Source organism: Crocuta crocuta, unplaced genomic scaffold, assembly GCF_008692635.1.
Source record: "Crocuta crocuta isolate KB4526 unplaced genomic scaffold, BGI_CrCroc_1.0 scaffold147, whole genome shotgun sequence".
Lineage (NCBI taxonomy): Eukaryota > Metazoa > Chordata > Mammalia > Carnivora > Hyaenidae > Crocuta > Crocuta crocuta.
Genome location: NW_027532594.1, coordinates 6081906 through 6091965, shown reverse-complemented (window position 1 = coordinate 6091965; position 10060 = coordinate 6081906). Strand labels below are relative to the sequence as shown.

General features: G+C 36.0%; 1 protein-coding gene across 5 annotated transcripts in view; it reads left to right on the top strand.

Moving 5' to 3' along the window:
• The window catches only part of WASF1 (WASP family member 1), a 65832-nt gene that overhangs the window by 469 nt on the left and 55303 nt on the right, over positions 1 to 10060 (top strand). Inside the window, exon 1 of one of the 5 annotated variants that reach the window (XM_077779974.1) lies at positions 255 to 299. The exons of the other annotated variants lie outside the window; for them this stretch is intronic. The gene's annotated coding sequence lies outside the window, so the exon portion shown is untranslated. Of the gene's footprint in view, positions 1 to 254; positions 300 to 10060 lie in introns of those variants that run through there. 5 annotated transcript variants of the gene reach the window in all.

Below are 10060 nucleotides of genomic sequence, written 5' to 3'. Positions count from 1 at the left end.
CCTCCGGCCGCCCACCCGCCAGCCGCGCCGGGTGCCGAGGCAGACGGCCGGCCGGCGCGCCTGGTCTCGGTTGCAGGGACCGCCCGAGGCTGCCCTAGGCGGGGAGACTGCGGGTCTCACCTGGGGTGCCACCGCCCGAGCGCCCCTGCCCCGTCGGCCACCCCCGTGCCTCTCGCTGTGGGGGCGGCTTGCCGCACCGGGTGGCAGCGAAGCCCCCGCTCGCGCTACGTGCGGGAGGCTCTGTAAAGCCGGCTTGTGTGCGTGTTTGCGCCGCGCGTCTTTATATTACGGACATAAAGGTAAAGCGAGTGCGGGGATCCCTTTCTTCCCCCCGAACGGGGGTGGGGGGCGAAGCGGGGCGGTCGCCTTGGATGCCTGGTAATGGGGGAGTGCCTCGGGCAGAGTTAGGGAGCCGCTTACTCAGCTCCGTCGTCGGCGGGACTCGCCCATTGTGCCACCCAGATAATTATTCAACTATGCAGCATCCATTGCACCTTTCCCATTTTTCTTTTCCCCTTGCTACAGCATGCCCCCTAGCTTCGGTACTCTGACGCCTTCTCTTGCTTGCACTTGGCGGATGATGAACTGGAATAATGATGAAAAGAAAGCACATCTGACCTGAACGTTCACAACCTGTCCTAGAGCCGATTAATTAACTAATCCCCAGCTAGGCTAGATACTTTAATACGACTCAGTTTAATCCTGTTCTTTTCTGTGTAAGGTGTGCTTTGGCTTATAATTTAATTTTTTCTTTGGTGTTAGATTCACATATTAGTTACGTCTTATTTCTTGTCCGGTAATTGATTTCTTGGTGATTTGTCCCGCCTTCTGTTCTTAAATGTGATATATGTGATAGGTAACTTTCATCTTTCTGATTGTTGATAGCAGTGTGTCATAATTACAAATGCAGTCTGTCTGTGAACTCTCAGGAGCAGTTTTTTCCGTATCTAAGTTTTTGTTAGAAAGTATTTTTATTTATGGCGGATATTTGAATAAAGTGCTCTTTCAGGTTTTGAATGAGAAAAGTTTTGTATTTCTTTATTTTTCAGTAATGAAATATTTTATTGCTAATCAATCCTAGCCTTCGGTTGAATGAAAAGAAGCATGTAATATATTAGGTGGGGTTTTAACTGCCATAATGAGCATTCCGTAATTTCTCTAAATTCTATTTTTTATTCAGTTCTTTGCAGTATCATGTATTACTTGTTACGGAATTTTTCTTAACGTTTTTCCAACTTCTTTCTACAAGGATGGGCAGGTTCCAGGTTTGCATGATCTACCTAAAAGAGGAAATATTTTTTTGAAAACAGAAGGAGCAACTGTTGGTTACTTATTATGTTAAAAACTGTTTGCCTTTCATTATTTAAAAATAAATGATTCACTGCCAAAAATAAGTGTTTCCTTTTTTTTTTATTTGTAATCCTCCCCTTCCAGCTTTTCTCCTTTAAGCTTGTTGGCATAACCCTCTTGATAAAACAGAATTGCACATAGGCATTGCAGAGGCAATTGGTTTAAGGTACAGTAATTGTTTTATGTCCTTTGGAAGTGGCGCACATATAATATAACTTGATGGTGTAGGATCAGTTGCTTGGTTAGGAAATGACCTTGCAATTTACAAAATGGACACCTCTGTGCCTTGGTTTCCTTATATGCAAATGGAGGAAATACTTATTAATGCCACTGAGAAGTATGCATAAATTCAGTAAAAATGTTTTCATAATGGTTTTAAGGAAAATTTAAATATTTTAGCTGATGGATGATGAAAATACTTCAGTGTAAAACACAAGGAAAAAATATCAGGATATTCCATGGCATGTCAGAATGGCTGATTTACATTGAATTTTGCTTTGGAGATGTATAGCTCTAAATTGAAAAATGTTTCTCATCCATCAAGAGTTTTTATAAATTTAATAGACATTATAGTTAGCATCTATATGTAGCTATAAATGTATAGTTTATATTGATGAAAAAAGTTACATGACTTGATAATAAACAAATAGAATCTTGAATTAAGTTTGTAAAACAAAAAATTTTTTTTCCAGAAAACGTTAAGGCCTTTATTGAAATATTTGTAGATAACGTGATCCAAAATACATAGTTTTGATCATTTGTAAGGTATAATATGGAGTTTTATTATTTGGGTTTCTAATTGCATATTCAGACATAGTGTAGTAATAATCTGTAATATTACATTTAATTGTACATTTTGCTTTATTTTCAGAATAAGTTAAGCTATCAATTTCCAAGTGTTTGGTTTTCGTTTTGACAGAAATAGTATTAGTAGCTTTTGATTTCCTTATCGGAGTATTATTAACTCAGTTAATTTTTATAGCAAAAGCTACTATTAAAATATTAAGTTATTAGAACTTTTACCAAAGTTGTATTTTACCAGGGCTTTGTGGGGAGGCTTTATATAGATGATAAGTTTATTGAAATGTCTTTAAAATTACTATTGTATAGTTTCTCTTTCTGAGAATGAATTTGATTACATTTTTAATGTTTTTTCAAATGACCAGCTTAACATTCAGCTGTCATTATCTCTTGGGTAAATACAGTTAATTAAAGGTTTTTCTAAGTTCCTTGAAGACAGGAACTAACCTGATGTTTATTGTCATGAATCCAAAATTGCTAGCATAGTGTTTAGCAAATAGTAGGAACTCCTTTTTGTTGTTGCTGGACAAATAAAATGAATGAGTGAAGAGTATCCATTGATTTAATGTACCAAATAGAAATTTTTAAAAATAAATTCATCAAACAAATTTTAACTCATGAAACATACCTTTATCTCAGGAGAAAAGAGAAAATGTTTTGGAGGTGCTTTGAACTTTATTTACCTATTCAGATAGCATTCCTTTACTGATACAGTTTTTGGAAAGAGCACTAAATAACTGCATATTGTATGATGTCAACCTTTCATTTATAAAATGATTAATTTTCTTACCCCTTATAGGTCACTTCATGAAAATGTACAGCAAAGGGTTTTTGTTGTTGTTTTTCCTAAATTTGATGAGTATAGAAATGTTTGATTATTTTTTACTTGCTCAGTTTTTTAGTGAAATATTTAAAAGATGTACATAAATTACATCCTGTGCTAAATGCACCTAAATACTGAATTTTAAAAATAAATGACTTCCGAGGTGGAGTTTTTTATAATGTACAGAGTCTTGTATTTTTAATTTATCACATTTAGTTTATAACTTTCAGTCTTTGTGTATTGCTCGTTCTTAATTTAGCATGAGATCTATATTTTAAAACTTGGAAAATGGTTTCAAACTTGGAACTTTCTCAAAAACAATATGCTTAGTGGTTAGATTCACAGACAACCTACCAAATTCAACTCATAATATACCTAAGTTATAAGATTAGGCTAAAAATACTAGAGAATTAAAGAATTAATAATAATTAGGATAAATGTTATATTGAAAATACCTACACTATGTACAACAATTTTTCTTTGGGAAAATCCATTCAGAATGGATTTGGTAATGCTAGGAATACATTTCTCTTATGTTATACATAACAACATTATTAGGAACTTGTCCTTTAACACCCACTGGACATGAAGAGGGGGATCTTCCTCAGTTCAGTGAGCCTTACATTATATGGGGCAAGAGGTGAAATGAGAGAAACTGGAAGGAGCTAGGGTCGTCTATGTGACGTTTGACAAATCATTTTCCCTTTCAGCGTCTTTGGTTTTCTCTATTATAAAATGAGAAGGTTGACATAGACAGTCTCTGAAATTCCTTTCAGCTACAAATAAAATTCAAAGGCACTTGAATGCTCACTGTAACCACTTTTTTTTCTGAGAGTTCACTTTTCCTTTCTAATGTTACTGCTTATATACCTCCTCTCATGGAGTCTCTTCTTTCTAGATCTATCTCTGAAAAGATTATAGTCATGCTTATAATCATTTTCTGTCATGCCTATTCTTGGAAGCAAGACTTTCTAGGTTTTAAAGGAGTTTTTTGTAACGTTTGTTACTTTGTCTGCTTTTATTTTTATTCTACTTTATTTTTTAACTCCTAGCACCACCAAGAAACAGAATTAAGATGCTTTGCTTTGTTCTCTTCTTTTGTTTTTTATTGACAGTGTTTAAGTCAAGTCAAGGTAGATTTTATGTAAACTTGGGAGAATGATCATATCCGGTGAATCTCCAGAGAAATATTTTTTGTAAGGAATATTATTGGAACTAAGGTTTTGGAGTGGGTTTATGAAGGTAAAATGATGGAATATGGCCTGGGAGTAGAGTTGTCAGGTACAGTATGGGATAGCTTACATTTTTGATAGATCTTGCAGTCTTATTTTGGGTACTCTAGAACTTTGGGCATGGGAAGAACATGAGTGTGGTGTGGTTGGACACAGAGTGAAAAATTGAGTTTATGAATTCCTTGAGAACAGAAACAGTTTCGTTGGTGTTTTGCTTCGTTGTTTTGTTTTCCTTTGCTTCATTTTTGTGTTTCCAGAATTAATTCTTTAAGTTAAATGGATATTTGAGTGGATGCAGTTACTTCAGAGATTATCAGGTAACTCTCTTAGGTGCAAAGATCAGGATGCTCTGAGAATAGGGGTCATGAAACAGAGCTATGATGCTCATATATATTGGGATATTTTGTTGGTTTTTAATTCATATCTGGAGGTTAATAATATTCAAAAATAATATGCGACATGTTCTCCCAAGTGGAAAAAATTGATATTACATGTTTGTTATATATGCAAGTCACTGTATAGCCACTGTTATATTTTTAATTTTATTTAATTAATATTATAGTCATATTAGAATTTAGTGGAAGAAGAAGGTTAGTGGAAATAAACAAGTGGTTTATTCTCAGCAGAAACTCAGGTTTTCTGGGATGCGCTTTCTCTTCCTTCTTCCTCAGTAAGTTACTCTGGAGCAACCATTTCAGTAACTTGATAACAGTAATTCTGCCTGCTACTCTTCCCCTCATCTGTAATTGGTCAGTCTAGTGGTGGTACCATTTGTCCTGTGCTAAACCGATTATTCACTCCACATAATGTTGAAGACCAAGTAGGTGCTAAAAGTATACTATGGAGAGCAAAACAGACGTCTACATACTCTTGGAGGTAACAGCATGGTTAGAGAGACAGATTATGAACAAATGTACATTTCTGTAATTAGAAATTGTGCTAAGTGCTGTAAAGGAAAAGAAAAGGGAACCTGATTTACCTTGGGAGACAGAGGGTTCTTTAAGGAAAAGTCAGTGGAAGTTAGCTATGAGAAAAAGAAAGAGATGCCAAGAATACATGTTAAATAGTTTGGAGGTGGGAAAGAACTTGGTAGCTTCAACTAAGAATTGAAAAAAGGCCAGAGTAGATAAAGCTCAACTATATAGGGAGCAAGAGGGATTGTGGCTTAATGTAAGGTTGTAAAGGTAAATAGGACTCAGACCATGTAAGGCCTTCTTAATTAAGTCTTGTTTCAGTTAGGGCTCTGAATTATAGTTTAAGTGTATTGGGAAAAGCCATGAAGGGTTTTAGTCAGGTTAACAACTGGACCTAATCTAATCTGTCTTTTAAAACATGACTCTGGAAGATCAGTCACAGTTCTGTCCATTTTTGTTGGTGCAGTTCTAAACAGCTTCACTAAGCCAGGATGCTCAGAACTTTTCCTGAATTCTAAGTGCCCAGAGTTTTGAATAATTTGTTTTTTCTCCAATGGCTGAAACTATAAGGTATAAAGCTCAGAAACTGCTAATGGTGTTGTTTCTTGTCATGTAAACTAAAACAGAGGCATCTGGAAGAAAGAATAAGAGAAGCAGATTATATAGGGTTCTGACGGTATTCACCTGTCTTTGTCCATGGTCCTGAGATTGGGTTCTAAGAGACACCTAAGTGTAATAATAATAAAAATCTTTGTAATAAGTTGTTTGTTTTTCCCCCATAGATTAGTTGGAATTCTATTTCTGGTACTTGGCAGCCAACCAACCACGTTCCATCATAGATTAATTTGTACAAGGTCACATGTCTAATAAAAATGGTAGAGGTGGAATTTGAACACAGATTTTAAAACTCTTTTTTTTTCCCTACCACCCTGTGCTAATAAAGTACCACTTATTAAACTAATGGCTCTGATGGAATTCTAAGGAGGTAGAAGTTGGATGTGGTTGACACCTGCTAGATGATGATGGCAGCAGTGTTTTATTTTGGGTATGTTTGTCTATGGTACAGTTTCCCACCATTCTTTCCTCTTGAGTAATGTTAATCAGGTCTACTGTAATAAGTTAATGTTTCCATACTGACTAACTCATTTGAAAAGAAAAAGAGGTCACCTGGGTGGCTCAATCGGTTAAGCATTGGACTTGTGGTTTTGGCTCAGGTCATGATCTCCCAGTTTATGAGTTCAAGCCCCAAGTTGGGCTCTGCGCTGACAGTGCAGAGCTTGCTTGGGATTCTCTCTCTGGGATTCTCTCTCTCCCTCTCTCTTTCTGTCCCTCTCCACCCCCAAATAAATAAATAAAAACTTTAAAGAAAAAGCTTGCATGTCACCACCAAAAATGTGAAGTCTATCAGTTTTTCACATTATGCTATGAAAGTAAGCTTTCTGAATTTCCACTCTTTATTTAGACTCCATTGTCTTATATATCTTTTGGGCTGGGATGAATTTTATACATGTGCTAGAGATGATGTCAGATAATTGTAGAAAGGTTAAGGAAAAAAGGAACAAGAGAAGCATTTTATATTTTAGCTGAGGATGAAGACTAGCAATCAGATATTTTGTTGATATATTTGGTTTCATTCATTTTCTCTGTTGATTTCCTGTTTTCAATTTTGTTAATTTTTACTCTTACTTTTTGCTGCGTCTGCTTGCTTTAGGCTTCTATGCTATTCTTATCATAGTTTCTTAAGATGGACCCTGATTACTGATTTTAGATCTTTCTTCTTTCCTAATGTATGCATTCAGTGCTCTAAATTTCCCTCTAAGCACTACTTCTGATGGATCCCACACATTTTGATAAGTGGTATTTTCATTTTCACTTCAAAGTATTTTAAAATTCCTCTTGAGATTTCTTTGACCCATGTGTTATTTAGAAGCATGTTGTTTAATCTCCAAATATGTTGGGATTTTATAGCTATCTTTCTGCTATCACTTTCTATTTTATTTCCATTGTGGTCTGAGAGCATAAATTCTGTGATATCTATTCTTTTAAATTTTGGAGGGTGTATTTTATGACCCAGAATGTGGTCTATCTTGGTGAATAGTCTGTCCGAATTTAAGAAGAATGTGGTTTCTGCTGTTGTTGGTTGTAGTACTATATAAATGTCAATTAGCTCCAGCTGATTGATGGTGTTGTTCAGTTCAATCCTATCCTTACTAATTTTCTGCCTGTTGGATCTGTCAGTTACTTACAGAGGGGTGTTGAAGTCTCTTTAATAGTGAATCTATCTATTTCTCCTCCCAGTTCTATCAGATTTTGCCTCACATATTTTGACGTTCTGTTGTTAGGTGTATATACATTAAGGATTGTTATGTCTTCTTGAAGAAATTACCCCTTTATATATGTAATGCCCTTCTTTATCCTTGAAGAATTCCCTTGCTCGGAAGTCTGCTTTCTCTATAGTTAATATAGCTACTCTTGCTATCTTTTGATTAGTGCTAGCATGTTTCCGTCCTTTTACCTTTTATCTATATATATCTTTACATTTAAAGTGGTATCTTGTAGACAACACATAATTGGGTTTTTGTCATTCACTCTTAACACTCTTTTAATTAGTGTGTTTGAATCATTCACATTTAAAGTATCTATCATACTGTAATTTTTCTATTCATTACATTTGTTCTCCCCCCACTTTTCAGCCTTCTCTGACTTTGAGTGTTTTACATGGGCCTATTTTTTCTCCTCGCCTTGTATATAGATTATACATATTTTTTAAGTGTTTTTTTAGTGCTTGTCCTAGAGTTTGCAATATATATTTACAACTAATCTACATCCACTTTTTAACACTGTGTGATTTCACAAGTATTGCAGGTGTACCTTAGACTCCTCATAATGGAGTATTCCCAATTTCTCTCTCCCATCCCTTATAACATTGCTGCCATTCATTTCGCTTATCTATATACTATAACCACCTGGGACTTAGTGGCTATTACCACTTTGAACAAACAGTTATCTGATATAATCAGAGAGGATTAAAAAAATAAAGATTTTTATCTTCCCTTTATCCATTCTCTGTGGCTCTTTACGTAGAATGGAATTTCTGACCTTTTTCTCTAAAGAATTTTCTTCTTGCAAGGCAGGTCTACTGGTGACAAATTCCCTCAGTTTTTATTTGGCTGAGAAGAGTCTATTTCTTTCTCATTTTTGAAGGATAATTTCTCTAATAACAAAATTCTAGGTTGGTGGTTTTTTCTTTCAACATTTGAAATATTACACTCTACTCTGTCTTTTGTGCATGGTTACTGATGAGAAGTCCAACATAATTCTTATCGTTGTTTCTCTGTAAGTAAAGTGCTTTGTTTTTTTTCCTCTGACATTTCAATGTTTTTCTCTTTGTTTTTAGTTTTCTGCAGTTTGAATGTCATATGCTTAGGTATAGATATTTTTGTATATGTCTTGCTTGATGTTTTCTGAGCTTCATGAGTTTATGGTTTGGCTTCTGTCATTAATTTTGGAAAATTCTAAGGTATTCTTACTTCACACATTTCCTCTACTCTTTTCTCTCTTCTGGTATTTCTTATGTATATGTTATGCCGCCTTTTATTTATTATTCTGCAGTTCTAAAATACTCTGTTTTCTTCATTTTCTTTTCTCTTTGCATTTTAAATGTTTGGGAAGTTTCTACTGATACTTCTTCAGTCTCATTGATTTTTTCCTTAGCTGTGTCCAGCATACTGATGATCCTATCAAAAGCATTATTTATTTCTGTTACAGTGTTTTTGATCACTAATGTTTCTTTTCTATTGATTCATAGAGTTTCCATCTCTCTGTTTATAATATCCATCAATTTGTGCATGTTGTCTACTTTTTCCATTAGAGCCCTTGGCATGGTAATCATAATTCTTGTAAATTCCAAGTCTGATGATTACAAAATCTGCTCTATATGAATTTGGTTCTGATGCTTGCTTTGTTACTTTTAAATATGCCTGTATTTCCTTTTAGCATGCCTAATACTTTTTTGTTGAGAACCAGACATGATACATAGGCTAACAGAATCTGAAGAAGGTAGGTATTTTATATGAGGTATTGTATTTCTCTGACTAGGAATTAGGCTGTGTTACTGCTTGTTGTAGCTGTAGGTGTCAGAGGTTTCACTCTCCTCTAGTGTTCTTGTTTGTTTCCCTTGTTGTCTTCGGGTTTCCCTACAAATACCTTCTTAAATAGAGTGTGAGCCTTGCAGTTTTTTCAGCCATAATCCTATTACTGTGTAGGAGTCCTGTTTTAATTTTTTTACATGTTTACTTTTTTTTGAGAGAGAGAGACAGACAGAAATGAGGGGGAGAGGGGCAGAGAGAGGGGGAGACACAGAATCCGAAGCTCCAGGCTCTGAGCTGTCTGCACAGAGCCGATGCAGGGTTCGAACTCATAAACCGTGAGATCATGGCCTGAGCTGAAGTCAAACACTTAACCAACTGAGCCACCCAGACACCCCTGTAGGAGTCCTGTTGATGTGGTGGTAAGCTGTGGGAAGTGGGGAGGTAGTCTATAATACTAGCTTTTTTTAAAAGGATTTTTTTTTAATGTTTTATTATTTCTGAGAGAGAGGCAGTGTGAGCAGGGGAGGGTCAGAGAGAGCGGGAGATACAGAATTCGAAGCAGGCTTTGAGCTTGCTGTCAGCACAGAGCCTGAGGCGGGGCTCGAACCCATGAACCGTGAGATCATGACCTGAGCTGAAGTCGGAGGCTCAACCAACTGAGCCACCCAGGTGCCACAATACTAGCTTTTTTTTTTTTTTTAAGATTTTATTTTTAAGTAATCTCCACATCCAACCTGGAGCTTGCACCTACAGTCCCGAGATGAAGAGTCACATGCCCTACCAACTGAGCCAGCCAGGCAACCCTGTAATCTTATGTTTAGATATCAATCTTTTACTCAGTCTATACCT